Raw genomic sequence first — 16,915 nt, 5'->3', positions numbered from 1 at the left:
AATGCAGGAGACCTGAGTTTGACCCTGAGTCAGGAAGATCCCCTGGAGAAGGGAGTGGCTACCCACTTCAGTATTCTTGCCTGGAGAATTCCATGGACTGTGGCAGGCTGCAGTCCATGGGGTCTTGAAGAGTCAGACAGACGACTGAGTGACTAACACTTTCACTTTTCATATTTTATGATGTGACCCTTCTACTCACAAAGTATATAATGCCATGTATTTAAGTGTGTTTTCAGTTCTGTTCAGTTCAGTCGCTCAGTCGTGTCTGACTCTTTGCGACCCCATGAATCACAGCACACCAGGCCTTCCTGTCCATCACCAACTCCCGGAATTCACTCAAACTCATGTCCATCGAGTTGGTGATGCCATCCAGCCATCTCATCCTCTGTCGTCCCCTTCTCCTCCTGCCCCCAATCCCTCCCAGCATCAGGGTCTTTTCCAATGAGTCAACTCTTGGCATGAGGTGGCCAAAGCATTGGAGTTTCAGCTTTAGTATCAGTCCTTCCAATGAACACCCAGGACTGATCTCCTTTTGGACGGACTAGTTGGATCTCCTTACTGTCCAAGGGACTCTCAAGAGTCTTCTTCAGCACCACAGTTCAAAAGCATCAATTCTTCAGTGCTCAGCTTTCTTCACAGTCCGACTCTCACATCCATACGTGACCATGGGAAAAACCATAGCCTTGACTAGACGGACCTTTGTTGGCAAAGTAATGTCTCTGCTTTTTAATATGCTATCTAGGTTGGTTACTCCTACCAAAGAGTAAGCATCTTTTAATTTCATGGCTGCAATCAGCATCCGCAGTGATTCTGGAGCCCAAAAAAATAAAGTCTGCCACTGTTTCCACTGTTTCCCCATCTATTTGCCATGAAGTGGTGGGACCAGATGCCATGATCTTAGTTTTTTGAGTGTTGAGCTTCAAGCCAACTTTTTCACTCTCCTCTTTCACTTTCATCAAGAGGCTTTTGAGTTCCTCTTCACTTTCTGCAGTAAGGGTGGATCATCTGCATATCTGAGGTTATTGATATTTCTCCCAGCAATCTTGATTCCAGCTTGTGCTTCTTCCAGACCAGCGTTTCTCATGATGTACTCTGCATATAAGTTAAATAAGCAGGGTGACAATATACAGCCTTGACGTACTCCTTTTCCTATTTGGAACCAGTCTGTTGTTCCATGTACAGTTCTAACTGTTGCTTCCTGACCAGCATATAGGTTTCTCAAGAGGCAGGTCAGGTGGTCTGGTATTCCCATCTCTTTCAGAATTTTCCACAGTTTATTGTGTTCCACACAGTCAAAGGCTTTAGCATAGTCAATAAAGCAGAAATAGATATTTTTCTGGAACTCTCTTGCTTTCTCCATGATCCAGCAGATGTTGGCAATTTGCTCTCTGGTTCCTCTGCCTTTTCTAAAACCAGCTTGAACATCTGGAAGTTCACGGTTCACATATTGCTGAAGCCTGGCTTGGAGAATTTTGAGCATGACTTTACTAGCGTGTGAGATGAGTGCAATTGTGCGGTAGTTTGAGCATTCTTTGGCATTGCCTTTCTTTGGGATTGGAATGAAAACTGACCTTTTCCAGTCCTGTGGCCACTGCTGAGTTTTCCAAATTTGCTGGCATATTGAGTGCAGCACTTTCACAGCATCATCTTTCAGGATTTGAAATAGCTCAACTGGAATTCCATCACCTCCACTAACTTTGTTCGTAGTGATGCTTTCTAAGGCCCACTTGACTTTACATTCCAGAATGTCTGGCTTTAGGTGAGTGATCACACCATCGTGATTATCTGGCTTGTGAAGCTCTATTTTGTACAGTTCTTCTGTGTATTCTTGCCACCTCTTCTTAATATCTTCTGCTTCTGTTAGGTCCATACCATTTCTGTCCTAGGCACTTTTATATGTTTTTTGATACTGTTATGAACAATATCCTTTGTAAAATTAAAATCTCTAACTTTTTTTGATATAGAAAAATGTAATTGACTTTTATATCCAGCAAGTTATAGTATTTTTTAAAGTATTGCCATCTGTTCTCTTTTGTCTTCTGGAACTCCATTATTTGCTTATTAGGTTTTCTGGATCTATCCTCTAAATCTTGTATTTTCTATCATGATTTCTGTCTATATTTCAGTTCTTTGCTTTGTGATAGTTCTTCTACTTAATTTTCTAGCCACAATTCAGATCTCAACAGTAAACATTCTATCCTTTAATTCATCTTCAAGTTGTTTTCTTGAACAACCATAGCTTTTCTTTCTATAAATTCTTTACTTTTACCTGTTCTCATATATCCTTAAATGTCAGCTCATTACTCATTAGGATTTACATTCTTATTTACCCTTTTTATTGCTAAATTTCTTCTTGCATATCCGTGCTTTCATTTAGGATTATTTTTCTTTTGCTTGAAGAATTCCCTTTAGTATTCCTTTAATACAAGTCTGCCAAGTGGTGAGTTCTCTTCAGTTTTTGTTTGTCTGAAGAAGTATTTAAATTTAATTTTTCTTTTTACTTTATTTTTAAAAGTTTTTTTTTATTGAGTTTAGAGTTCTAGCTTGGCAGTTATTATCTTGCAACACAGTGTGTCATTTCATTATCTTTGACTTTCATCACTATTGAGAAGCCAACTGTTGTTCCTTTGAAGAATATATCTCACTCGTAACTGTGCCTCTCCACTTTTCAAAGATTTTTTCTTTATCTTTGGTTTCAGCAACTACATTATGATATACCTAAATGTGCTTTTCTTTGTATTTATCCTGTTTGATTTCACAGGATTTCTTATTTGTGGCTTTCATTAGTTTTGAGCATTTTTGGCCCTTCTTTTTCTTCAAATAATATTCCTAGCCCATTGTTTCTCTCTTGTCTTCTGGATCTCTAGTTGTATCTGTGTTAGTTTTGTTTGTTTTCTGTTGTTAGTGTCTCAATGTATTTTATGCTTTTTTCGCTGTATTTTCTTTTCTTTTTTTTTCAGGCCCTGTAGTGTGGCTTGCAGGGTCTTAGTTCCCCAACCAGGGATCGAACTTGGGCCTCCTGCAGTGGAAGCAAGGATTCTTAACCATTGGGCCACCAGGGAATTCTCATTCTTTTTCTTTTATTAATCTCCTAAGCTTCAGTCTGATTTTTCTCACCTGCTTCTAGTTCATTAATTACCTTTCATTTGTGTGCCACTCCAGTATTCTTGGGCTTCCCTGGTGGCTCAGCTGGTAAAGAATCTGCCTGCAGTATGGGAGAACTGGGTTTGATTCCTGGGTTGGGAAGATCCCTTGGAGAAGGGAAAGGCTACCTACTCCAGTATTCTGGCTTGGAGAATTCCATGATCTGTATAGTCCATGGGGGTGCAAAGAGTGGGACAAGACTGAGTGACTTTCACTTTCACTTTTGTGTGCAGCGTGCTGTTATAAGCCCTGTTGAATTCTTAAATGTGATTATTTTTCAGTTCTAGAATTTCCATTTTATATTTCATATAGTTTTCTCTACTGAATTTGTCTGTCTTGTCATTTAATTTATCAAACCTATTTATTGTAGTTGGCACAGTGGTAAAGAATCTGCCTACCAATGCAGGAGATTCACGAGAGATTCAGGTTCGATCCCTGGGTCAAGAAGATCTCCTGGAGTATAAAAAAGCAACCCACTCCAGTATTCTTGCCTGGAGAATCCCATGGACAGAGGAGCCTGGCAGCTATAGTCCATGGGATCGCAAAGAGTTGAACATGACTGAAGTGACTTAGCATCCTCACAAAGAGATAATTTGAGGCTGTGGATGGTGTAGTCTTCTTCTTGCAAGGGTCTGACTATTTTAATGTAATCAGGGATTTCGTGATGCGACGTTGAACTTTAGTATTTATAGGAGCTGGTCTCTCCTTTGGTTTAGGCCTTTGAGGGTTTCAACTAAAAGTAAGGAGTGGTTGCCAGGGTGCCTCTGTCTTATTAGGTCCTGGACTTGCAGGTTTTCCCCCACAAGCTCTGTAAGACAATAGGAAGAACAATTTTGTTTCTCAACCACTTAGCTACTGCTTTCTGTTCACCTTCTCAACCTCTTGTTACTACTTTTGAATCAGTAATTCCTTGAAAGGAAAAGAAGCACTGAATGTTAGGCTTATCTCTTCAAACTCCTTTTCTGTGTGAGATTTTAGCCCCTCAAGTCCTTGCTGCCTTGGTCCCTCTTTGATATCTACAAATAGATTGTTTTAATTTTAAATTTTGTTCATGTTTTCCAGTTGTTTTTTGCTGTAAAATTGGTTTGCAAGAAACTACACCCTTACTGAGAGCAGAACTCCCTACAGAATAACTTTAAAAATAAGACAACTGATGCAGGACAGTGATACTCAGAGCCTTAAGTTATTTGCCTTTATGTAAACACGGCATCAATGTCAGCAAAGTTTATGTTCTGTTTCCCTTTGAGATGCCTTGACTTTTAAGGGCTACAAGTGAATTTTTCCTTAAGAATTTCTTCTCTTGTTGGTCTTATTTCTACCATGTTTACTGTTTTCTTTGTTCTTTCCCCTACTACTTCCCTCATAATTCTGAGTCTCCAGTTTGACTCAGGCAAGATGTGTCTAAATTGTTCCATTAAATTGTATCTGCAGGTGATAAAATGATGGCTCACTGTCTCCCTTTAGCTCTAGAGAATAAGCCGATCATCAATGGGACTGAGTGAAAACATTCCTTAGCTTGATTTCCCAAGACTAAATCTCAAGTAATCTTTTTAGTTTTTATATAGTTGTAATAATAACTTGATAGTGTATCTTTGTAAAAAGCTTTCATTTAACTAACAAGCCTTTAACAATTTCCTATTCTCTAGAAATGTCTAGCAATAATAAAATTTATTACATGATCTTGCCCCATCTAGCCAAGGCTAACTGACCCACAGGAGAAATCCTAACCCAAACTGGTCCAGTCAAATCCTCCCTATCAGAAATTTGACATCTGTGACAATTAAACACAGAGATAGAGTTTTTAGAGCTGCATAATATAATACACAGCTTCTAAGGTGGGTTCCCCATTGTACCCCTCCTTCTAGGAGTCATGTCGTTATGTAATGTTTTCCCCTCTACTGTAGGCTGGATCTATTGATTTACTCCTAACAGACTACAGCAAAAGTAATAAGGTGTTTCTGAGATTAGATTGGGAAAAGACTTTGCTCATTCTCTTTTTTGCTCATTCTCTCTTTTTTTTTTTTTTCTCTTTTGCTCTCTTGCTCACTTACTCTGAGGGAAGTCAGTTGCCATGTTACACTGCCCTTTGAAGAGGTCCATGTGTCAAGAAACTGCATGCAGGAGGTCTCTAACCAAGAGGCAGCAAGGAACTGATACCTTCGATTGAACAGCTGTCCAGATACTAAATTCTGCCAACAACCATGGGAATGAGCTTGGAAAAGAATCCTCCCTCAGGTGAGTCTTCAGATTAGACTGAAGCGCTGGCCAACAGCGTGACTGAAACCTCATGAGAAATCTTTTCTAGTAGAACCCATCTTGGCTGCACTCATATTTCTGACACTCACTTCATCTCCTCATCTGCTTGCTGCTCTAGTCTTTCTAGTATGGCATTACACTTGATCAGCTTCTTTGGTTCTTGTTTTCTGTTGTTTGCTTCATCAGAGTTTTCCCCATGAGTTCCAGTATTAACTCATTTGGTATGTTTTCTTGTATATTGTCACTGGACTGTGTCATTCCTTCTGTGATATGCTGCGGCAAGGATTTCTATGAACGCCACCCAGAATCCTGGGTTTGTCTTTCATCTGTAGGTCAGACCTTGGGTGTCTTGGCCTTCTCAATATCCTGGACACTTGATGAAACATTTAGCTGTTGTTTTCCTAAATAATGCCTACCACGGGAGCCAGATAGTCTGCCTAGCAAGCCTTGCCTGGGTCCCTGATGTATTCTCTTTGAACTCTCTGGGTACCTTGCCTGATCTTTTCAAGTTTCTTTTTCTAGGGTTAGCTTCTCTCCTGGTGGCTCAATGGTAAAGAATCTGCTGGCAATGTGGGAGACCCGGGTTTGATCCCTGGGTTGGGAAGATCCCCTGGAAAAGGAAATAGTAACCCACTCCAGTATTCTTGCCTGGAGAATCCCATGGACAGAGGAGCCTGGTAGGCTAAGGTCCATGGGGTCACGAAGAGTTGGACATGACTGAGCGACTAAGCAGAAACAGCAGCAGCTTCTCTTTGCCATATTATCTTGGACCCTTCTGATGCATTATGCCTGTTATTTGATAGGAACTAGTTGTCTACAATATTACCATTCTCCTTCTAACCCTCTTCTCTATCCCATCTCAGTTATCAGATGGAAACCATGCTCTATGTCTCAGTCAGTTTTTACCCAGATTCTACCCAGGTAGGTTGTGACTCAGTTTCACACTCACTTCCCACCACGGGTACACTAGTTATGACTCCAGTTGAATACATTCAGCTGTTTTATGTATGTAAATATATTTTTACTATACTTTATGATATAGAGTCGGACACGACTGAGCGACTGAACTGAACTGACTGAACTGATGATATAGAACTTTGGTTCATTTGGTTTGCTTTTGTTCATTCCTCTGCATATAATTTTTGTGTGTATTATTCCACACGTTCATATGTATGTTTTTTGGTAAGGAGTTTTGAAGAACTTTAAAGTAGTCCTTGAACTTATTTCAGAATAGAGGAGAGATGGTCCCATAAGTTTTCTCACTTTTCACCTTAGGTTGTCAGTTGCATTAGATTGTAAAGCATATGACCTTTCATTTAATTGCCAAATTCAGTAGTTATCATCTACTAATACAGGGCAAAAGATTATAATCTTAAGCACATTGCTGCTAATATCTATCAAAAACACTGAAAAAAAAAAAAGAAAATTTACCAGGTGTTTCCTAAAGAATATTCACTCTTTCATTCCTCTAGTGGTTTTAACTGTTTTGGAGGATCTGATTAAAAACTATGTTTTCTCTCCAGATGTATGGGTAAGCAGTTTCATATATCTATTGCTGTGTAACAAACTACCCCAAAACTTATCTACTTAAAATAAAAATCACTTATTATTTCTTATGATTAACTGAGTTATGGACAGTTCTGTTCCACATGGTGTATGTCATTTGACTAACTCATGTAATAGTTGCATCCATCTGGGATTTTAGCAGGGGCTGGACTGCCTAGGATGTTCACATTCCCATGTTTGGGGTCTTTGTGTTTGCTCTTGGATGGGGTGTCCTGTTTTTTTTCCACATGACCTCTCTGAACAAAAACAAGCTGCCAGACTTCTTAAGGGCTTGACCTAGATCTGTCATAGCTTCTTTTCTGTCACATTCTATTAGTCAAAGCAGTCATAAGTCCGACTGAGTTATAAGCGGAGAGGAATAGACTCCACCTTTTTTTTTTTTAATTTATAAGTGTATTCATCAGCTCACTGGGCACTTTGTGACTAATCCTTGATATTTTTATTTATTTATTTATTTTTGACTGCAGTGGGTCTTCATTACTTTGCACAGGCTTTCTCTAGTTGCTGCAAGCGAGGGCTACTCTGTTGCAGTGAACGGGCTCTAGAGTGCACGGGCTTCAGTAGTTGCAGCACACAGGCTCAGTAGTTGTGGCTTGTGGGCTTTAAAGTGAGCGAGCTTAGACTCCATCTCTTGATGGGAGCCATAGCATGTACCAACAGGAATGGGATAAATGGTTAGTGACTATCTTTGGTGACAATCTACCATTAGCATATTCACACAGAATTTTGCATATAACATCAGGGAGTTCATCAACCCACGAGAACCACCTATGAAGTATCTATGTCAGAGTCCTAGGTTAAGAATCTCAGCTTTAAAATATAAACCAAGTATAGTGTATCCCAGAAATGCAAGTTTGGTTTCATATTTAAAAGGCAATGAACCCAGCTCACTGTATTATTAATAGTAGGATAAAAGAAAAAAACTCACTCGATCATTTCAGTAGATGCATGCAGAAAAAGATTTGACAAAATCCAATATCCATTTATAAAAAAAAATCATCAGCCAACTAGGAATAGAAAGAAACTTTAATCTGATAAAGGGCATATATGAAAATTATGCCTACTATTGTGAGGTACAGTCTACATTGAAAAGTATGTAATATGACTCAAATGTTTTTTTTTTCTTTCTTTTTAGATTCTACTTTATTTGGCAAAATTCAGAAACTAATAACCAATTCATATCCTCCTATATCTTCTTTGAAGAAGGCAGTTCTCCAGAGACAAAAAGTCTGTGACTTGGGGATCATCTACCACCTTTAGGCTTTACACTCAGGCAGCCGATGGCCTAGTGGTCAGGCCTCCAGATCCAAAGCTCTCAGAGACAATAGAAGAAAGTAAAAGGAAACTCTTATTTCAAAGACAGTGAAGCCTTCCCATCCCTCCTTCTCCCACCCACCACCTTCCACACTCCCAACTTAAATAAAAAGATAATAGAGGACAATGTATGAATGTGAAAGATGCTCATACACAGACCTTCTTTTCAGTTAAGGAGCTGCAAAATCCTCCCCACCACCCGCCCCCTCTGGAAGGAGGACAATGTGAAACACCCCTCAAGGCTTAGTGGCACAGGTGAGACTGGTAAAAACCCAGGAAGAAAATATTTTACCTTCAGCCCATTCTCAGGACTCTAGTGAACTTATACTAAAAATAATATAATGCTGGTAGGAGTGAAAACTCACATCATCAAATAGAATCTGGTATCACATTAGAAAAATGAATAATCACCATGATCAAGTGTTTTGTACTGGAAATGCCGTGATGACTCAGCATTAGAAAAGCTTTTAGAATAATTCATTACAATGTGCTGAAGGAGAAAAATCATGTCAGTCTCCAAATACTACTGGAAACACATTTAATAAAAGTTAATATCCATTCTGACAAAAATTCTTAACATTATGTAAATAATATAGAAATTCTCGCATTGAGATATATCCTTTCCATACATTTGATTTAAAAATTTATAAGACGTGTTGTCTCAAGGCCAAGAGTAACATCCAATTAAAGATAGAGAAAAGGATGAGTATCATAACCACTATTATTATTATTTTACTTTTTAATATGAAGAAATTGTTGCATACAGGGTAATTGTAAAATTTATATGATGTCTCAAATATTCTTTTTGTCATCAATTTTTTAATTTTGATTTTCTCAAGATTGTTGTAACTGCATAGATTAAATAACTAGATAAATGTGTTTTAATATTAACAACCCAATTTAAAAGTGAGCAAAGGACTTTGAATAGACATTTCTCCAAAGAAGATATCCAAATAATCAATAAGTACATTAAAAGATACTGAGCATCAGTAATGTTTTGGGAAATGCAAATCAAAGCCAGAATGAAGTACCACCTAACACCCACTAGAATGACTACTATAAAAAAAGAAAAACAAGGGGAGTTCTCTGGTGATCTAGTAGTTAGGATTCCACACTTTCACTGCTGTGGCCTGGGTTCAATTCCTAGGGGGGAAAAAAAACAAACCAGAAAATAAGTGTTGGCAAGGATATATAGAAATTGGAAATTTTATACACTGTTGGTGGGAAAGTAAAATGGTTTGGTCTCTTTGGAAAATAGTTGGGGACTACTCAAAAAAAAAAGTCATACATAGAATTATCATATATTATGATCCAACAACTCCACTTGTGTATAAAACTAAAAAAATTGAAAGCAGCATCTGAAAGAGATGTTTATATACCCAAGTTCATGACAACATTATTCACAATAGCCAAAAGATATTGAAAACCCTAATGTTCATCAAGGGATGAATGGATAAACAAAATAACATTTGCCTTGTCAGAGGTTTATAGGAAAACTGTGACCAGACCTACGTGGACAGTTGCAAGAACAAAGGATTCTGCCACCAAGAAGTTTGCAGTGACCAAACCACACCCCCTTGCCTTTTAAAAGAAGCTTGAAATATAACTTGGAGAAAGTGGGTCTTTGGGACAGTAGCCCACTATCTTTCAGTCTGCTGGCTTTCTGAATAAAGTCACTATTCCTTGCCCCAACTTGTCTCTTGATTTATTGACCTGGAGTGTGGCAAGCAGCACAAGCTTAGACTCAGTAATACCATTCATGCTACTTTCTGTCTCTGTGTTTTATCAGTAGTTGCGGCTTGTTGGCTCTAGAACTCAGGCTCAGTAGTTGTGGCAATAGACTTAGTTGCCACATGGCATGTGGAATCTTCCCAGACCAGGGACTGAACCCATGGTTCCCTTCATTGGCGGGCAGATTCATTACCACTGGACTATCAGGGAAGTCTCTATTTTTTTATTTTTAATATTTGGCCACACCATGTGGGATCTTAGTTCCCTGACCAGAGATTGAATCTGGGCCCTTGGCATTGAAAGTGCTGAGTCCTAACCACTAGATCACCTGGGAATTCCCTTGTTTTTCTTTCTCTGACTTACGTCACTTAGTATGATAATCTCTAGGTTCATTCATGTTGCTGCTAATGGCACTATATCATTTTGAGGGGATGCTGAGTAGTAGTCCATATATACACTACATTGTCTTTATCCATTCATCTGTTGATGGGCATTTAGCTTGCTTCCATGTCTCGGGCTTCAGAAGCTTGGACCTCCCCGGTGGCTCAGATGGTAAAGAATCCACCTGCAATGCAGGAGACCCAGGTTCAATCCCTGGGTCAGGAAGATCCCTTTGAGAGGGGAATGGGAACCCACTCCAGTATTCTTGCCTAGAGAATTCCATGGACAGAGGAGCCTGGTGGGCTATAGTCCATGGGTCAACACACCATGTCTTGGCTAGCGCAAACAGTGCAGCTTTGAACATTGGGGTGCATGTGTCTTTTCAAATTAGAGTTTTCTCTGGATAGATATATGCTCAGGAGTGGGATTGCTGGATTGTATGCCAACTCTACTTTTAATTTTTTAAGGAATCTCCAGTGCTGTCGTTGTTCAGTAACTATGTCGTGTCTTTGCGACCCCATCAGCTGCAGCATGCTAGGCTTCCTGTCCTTAACTGTCTCCCAGATTTTGCTTAAACTCATGTCCATCCTGCTTTCCATAGTGGCTGCACTATGAAGGTTTCCCTGTCCTTCACTATCTTCTGGATTTTGCTCAAACTCACCTCCATACCTCTTTCCATCATAGCTGAACCAATTTTCATTCCCACCAACAGTGTAGGAGGGTTCCCTTTCTGCCATACTCTCTCCAACATTTGTTATTTGTAGCCTTTTTAATGATGGCCATTCTGACTGGTGTGATGTACCACTTTGTAGGTTGGTTTTTTTTATTTTTTAAAATGTATTTTTGGCTGCAGTGGGTCTTCGTTGCTGTGTGTGGCCTTTCTCTAGTAGCAGCAAGCGGGGACTACTCTCTAACTGTGGTGTTCGGGTTTCTCATTTTGGTGGCTTGTCTTGTTGCAGAGCATGGGCTCTAGAGCACACAGGCTTCAGTAGTTGTGGCACTCAGGCTCAGTTGCCCTGTGTATGTGAAATCATCCTAGACCAGGAATCGAACCCAACCCATGTCCCCTGCATTGTCAGGCAGACTCTTAACCACTGAACCACCGGGGAAGTCCTTTCATTGTAGTTTTGATTTGCATTACTCTAATAGTGATGTTGAGCATCTTTTCAAATGCCTATTGACCATCTATATGTCTTCTTTGGAGAAATGTCTATTTAGGTCCTCTGCTCAGACAGAGGAGCCTGGGCAGGCTACAGTCCATGGGGTTGCAAAGAGTCGGAGACAACTGAGCAACTAACACTTTGGTTTTTTTTAATTAAGAGAAAAGCTTTCATGGGGCCGGGGGGAGGACACTTATTTTATTTAATTCTTAGTAATGGCATCACTAGGGAAAGAGAAGTGGGTCCAGGGAAATCAGCCCCTTTGGGGGATGTGCAAGCTGCCCAGAATCCCTTTTTCCTCCCCATTTTGGGCACTTGGGATGGGTGTGGGTGAGTGAAGGGAAGAAGCAGGGCATGATTGATAAAGCTTGCTAGGAAGCAAAAGGCACTGATGGGTTACATCTTAGGCCTGTGGAGGGAGGGTGTGGGTCGGGGCTCCCAGTAAATCCAGGGGCTCTTTTGCATCCAGGCCTGGCCGCTAACCCTTTTCCTTCACTTTCTTGGCTTTGTCCTTGGCTTTGGTCTTGGGAGTGGAGGACTTGGTCACATGGAAGGTCTAATGCCAATCAGCATTGTACTGTGCCTCCTTCAGGGTGGCGGACTTTAGTGCCCGGGCCCCCATCACATGCCCCGCAAGGTCTCAGACTTGTACTTGCAGTCGACTCCAAACTCCTCCTTCCTTCTTCCAGTGCATCCGGGCACCTGGCACCAGATGCACAGAGTCTGGGCCCTATAGGTGCCCTGGCAGCAACTGACACCACAGTCTTTGCCGCGGAGGGTGCAGGGCCTCCATGCATTCGCTCCCTGGGCCTTCCATCTTCACTTTGTCTTTCTTTTTGGCCACCTCTGAGGTGAGCACCAGCAGAGTCAGGAGGGCAAGGAGGAGGAAGCCTGGGCACTGCATTCTGAGTGGGGAGCATGGGTCAGAGTCCCCACTGGGCGCCACAGGTGTGGACCTCCCACCCTTTGCCCCAGTTTCCAGACCCAAAGGGTTGGACTGCTACTGCAGTAGCAGTGGATTGGGGCGGGGGCTGCCAGCCTTGGGCAGCCTGGGCTGCCTTGCTGCCAACCTGGACACACAGAGGGAAGAATCTCCCCAGGGGCCACCTGGAGTCCAAGAGGCAGCTCCGACTCCCACTTCACTTCCAGACCCCAGGTTGTCAGCAGGAGAGGTGTTCAATCCCTGCAGGCTCATTTGGGCCCTGTAGGCTCAGTTGGGTTAGTTTTTTTTTTGTCATTGAACTGTATGAGCTATTTGTATATTTTGTTCTGAAACTTTTTATCGCTATATGAATAGAAAAGATTTATATCTTTAAAAGTCAGAGCCTCCCATGAGCTATTGTGTCTATTTCAGGATGTAGGCAACATTGTTTATTTGCCACATGGCACAGTTTATGAGATCTTAGTTCCCTGATCAGGTATTGAACCTGTGCCCTCAGCAATGAAAGCAGAGTCCTAATCACTGGACAGCCAGGGAATTCCCATTACATTTTTAACTTATAGCGAAAGAAGTAGAATACAAAGGTTAAAGTAAAAGAAACAGGTCCAATATGGTCCAGATTTGTTCTTTCCTATTACAGTGGTTGCCAGAGGCTGGGGGAGGGTGGAGTGGGAATTGTTTAATGGGTATGGAATTTTAGTTTTGCAAGATGAAAAGAATTCAAGAGATTGGTTGCATAACTTTGAATGCACTTTACACTACTGAACTGTATACTTAAAAAATGGTTCAGATAGTAAATTTTATTCTACGTGTGTTTTACCACAATTAAAAATAAAGTAAAACTGAGAGTTCTCTGGGGGTTCAATGCCTGGTTGAGTCCACAATCCTCATGGCAAAAAAAAAGAAAATTAATTAAATAGTATATAAAAATAAACAAAACAAAATGTTTTAAAGTTATTTAAATTCTAATATTAAAAGCATTTCCTGATAAATTTATAAAATTTATTGTAAATGTATTTATAGCATTGTCGTTTATGTTAAAAGTAGTTTGTAATTGAGAAAATATAAAGGCAAAAGGTTTAAAATCTCATTCTTGACGGTTTACAAGCTGTTTAAAAATGCTGAGTTATCTTCAGTGTACTCTGGGTAATTAACATCCATGTATTTGTTCATTTTTTCCCTGTTTTTGTTGTTCTGTTTCACTTTGGATACTTTTTATTGTTATGTCTTCAATTCACTGACCTTTTCTTCTGTGGTGTCTAACCTACTGTTCAGTTGGTTTTTTTTTGGTCACACTGTGTAGTATGTGGGATCTTCATTCCCCCACCCCTGCCTCCTACAGTGAAGCTCAGAATCTTAACCACTGGACCATGAGGTAAGTTTATCCCATTTACTTTTTTTTTTTTAAATCTCAGATATATTTTTCATCTCGAAGTTTTTTCTGTATCTCTACTTTCTTGAACATGTGTCATATAATTATAATAACTTTTAAGATTTTTGTTTACTAATAACATTAATGAATTATTTATTCTGGTATATAATACTTTCTAAATAACAATATCAATATTATTAATAGAAATATGATTACTGAAAGCAGGGTTTTTTTGGAGTTCCTTTTCTTCCTTAGACTATATACTTACTATGGATATACAATCAAATTATTTCTTTTTTTCTGGCCACTCCCTACAGTGTGTGGGATTTTAGGTCCCCCAAACCAGTGATTGAACCCTGGGCCCTTAGCAGTGAGAACATGGAGTTCTAACCACTGAAACACCAGGGAATTCCCAAAATACTATGATTTAAAGTCACTTGAAATAATCCTCCAGTTTGTAAGTAAGCCACCAACTTCATACTTGGTTAGATTGATTTGTTTCATTTTGCTTTTGATTGGTAGATATTTTTTCCACCTTGATTTAATTAATTTGTATGATACATAATACAGTTACGTGTTTCTACAGTCAAATGATACAACAAATTCATTCAAAGAAGACTGGCTAGACCTTTCCCTTACAGGTAATTTAAAGAATTTGTTTTGGTTTATGCTTCCATTGTTTGTTTGTTTAATCGTGGTAAGATATTACAAACATAAAAGGTACTATTTTAACCTTTAAAAAAAACTGAAATATAGGTTATTTACAATATTATAGAAGTTTTAGGTGTACAATATAGAGATTCAATATTTTTATAGATTATACTTCATTTAAAGTTGTTACAAACTATTATGTCAGCTATGCTGTTTTTGTCGTTCAGTTGCCCAGTCACGTCTGACTGTTTGTGACCCCATTGACTGCAGCACGCCAGGCCTCCCTGTCCCTCATCATCTCTCAGAGTTTGCCCAAATTCATGTTCATAGCATCCGGTGATGCAGTCCAGCCAATCTTTTTCTCTGATGCCCTCTTCTCCTTCTGCTTCTATCTTTCCCAGCATCAGGGACTTTTCTAATGAATCATCTATTCACATCAGATGACCAAAATACTGGAGCTTCAGCTTCAGCATCAGTCCTTCTAGTGAATATTCAGGGTTGATCTCCCTTAGGATAGACCGGTTTGATATCCTTGCTGTCCAGGGGACTTTGAGGAGTCCTCTTCAGCACCACAGTTTGAAGTCATTAATTCTTTGGCATTCAACTACACTTCAATAAAAATAAAAATTATTATGAAATAATGGCCATATTTCTCTGTGCTATACAATATATCCCTGTTGCTTACATTTTAACCTATTTTAAATGTTCAGTTGAAGTTGTAGCATTAAGTACATTCACATTGTTGTGCAACCATCACCACTATTCATCATTCCAAACAGATGAAACAGTGTATCCTTTAAACAATAACTTCCCATTATATGCTCCCCCCATGCCCTGGGAACTCCTATTCTATTTTATGTCTCTATGAATTTGACCATTCTAGTTACCTCATAAGTGGAATGAGACAATACTTGCTTTAAAAAATAATTATTTATTTTTGGCTGTGCTGGGTTTTCATTGCTGCATGTGGACTTTTTCTAGTTGTAGTGAGTGGGAGCTACTCTTTGTGTGGCTTCTCATTGCAGTGGCTTCTCTTGTTGCAGATCACCATCTCTAGGCAAGCATGCTTCAGTAGTTGTGGCTCTCTGGCTCTAGAGCTTGGGCTCAGCAGTTGTGGCACACGGGCTTAGTTGCTCTGTGGCATGTGTGATCCTCCGGGGCTCAAACCTGTGTTCCCTTCATTAACAGGTGGATTCTTATTCACTGCACCACCAGGAAAGTACCAACATTTCTTTTTTTGTGTGTCTGGTTTATGCATAATGTCCTCAAAATTCATTCATGTTATGCTGCTGCTGCTGCTAAGTCACTTCAGTCGTGTCCGACTCTGTGTGACCCCATAGACGGAAGCCCACCAGGCTCCCCCGTCCCTGGGATTTTCTAGGCAAGAACACTGGAGTGGCTTGCCATTGCCTTCTCCGCATTCATGTTATAGCATGTGTCAAAATTTCCTTCTATAAGACTGAATAATATTCCATTGCCTGTATATTATATTTTGTTCATTCATCAATTCATGAATATTAGGGCTGCTTCCACCCTTTGGCTATTGTGAATAATGCTGCTGTGAGCATGGATGTACAAATATCTGAGTCCCTGCTTTCAATTCTTTTGGGTATTTATCCAGAAATGGAATTTCTGGATCACATGGTAATTCTATTCAATGTTTTTAGTAATTTTTTACATTAATTTTTTTAAGCTAAACAAAAACTGTAATGAGCTCATGGATTTTAACAAATTTTGTACAGTATTACAGTCCCTATAGTTTTCAATACTCACATATCATCAGTGAGAGCCTCTTCAATTGACTCCTGTGTCTTTTTGGTTTGACTTTGGTCTTTTATATTTTCCCTGCTTTCTGGAATGAGGAAAAAAAATTGAGCCTGAGCTTGTGTATTTCGTGCTCCAGACTTGGAATCAGTCATTTCTCTAAAATGTCCTGGTTCTGATATTTACGATTAAGATCATAGGGCTTTTAACTCTATGATTTTTATGTTTGTTCCTATTTTATCTTACACTTTACTCTTCCAGCCAATAACCATTGTACATCTACCATGTATCATATTTTGCTATATGCTGGGAATGTAAATTAAACGCTGACATTTGATCTCCTTTCCACACTAGTTTTTTATCTGAATGAGCAAAACCTTTTACTTTTGTGCATCAGATCTGTTTCCATTAGCCTTAGTTAAAACTGCTGAGCAGAACTCCCCTCTTGGTCCAGTAGCTAAGACTGCACTTGCAATATAGGGGACCCAGGGTTCGATCCCTGATGAGGGAACTAGATCCCACATGCTTCAACCATGATTTCACTAAAAGATCCCCCATGCAATTAAAGATCCCGCATCCACAATGAAGATCGGAGATCTCGAGTGTCACAACTAAAACCCAGCACAGCCAAATAGA

The 16,915-nt window shown here is 39.7% G+C and overlaps 1 long non-coding RNA gene and 1 pseudogene across 4 annotated transcripts in view; one reads left to right on the top strand and one right to left on the bottom strand.

Annotated features, from left to right (window-relative positions):
- The window catches only part of LOC129537018 (uncharacterized), a 28,866-nt gene extending 18,878 nt beyond the window's left edge, over nt 1-9,988 (top strand). For 2 of the 4 annotated variants that reach the window (XR_008681912.2, XR_016037584.1), the window contains 2 exons: nt 5,207-5,379; nt 8,102-9,988. This is a non-coding gene — a long non-coding RNA (uncharacterized LOC129537018). The remainder of the gene's footprint in view (nt 1-5,206; nt 5,380-8,101) is intronic. The other 2 variants (XR_016037585.1, XR_016037586.1) reach the window with 2 other exon arrangements.
- Nucleotides 9,989-11,776: 1,788 nt separating this feature from the next.
- On the bottom strand, nt 11,777-12,456 carry LOC129535986 (midkine pseudogene; annotated as a pseudogene).
- Between the last annotated feature and the right edge of the window lie 4,459 nt (nt 12,457-16,915).

This window comes from Moschus berezovskii, chromosome 6 (assembly GCF_049115385.1).
Source record: "Moschus berezovskii isolate FMDL1 chromosome 6, NW_MosBer_1.0, whole genome shotgun sequence".
Lineage (NCBI taxonomy): Eukaryota > Metazoa > Chordata > Mammalia > Artiodactyla > Moschidae > Moschus > Moschus berezovskii.
The sequence above is the reverse complement of the archived record's forward strand: the minus strand, read 5'-3'. Positions and strand labels throughout refer to the sequence as shown.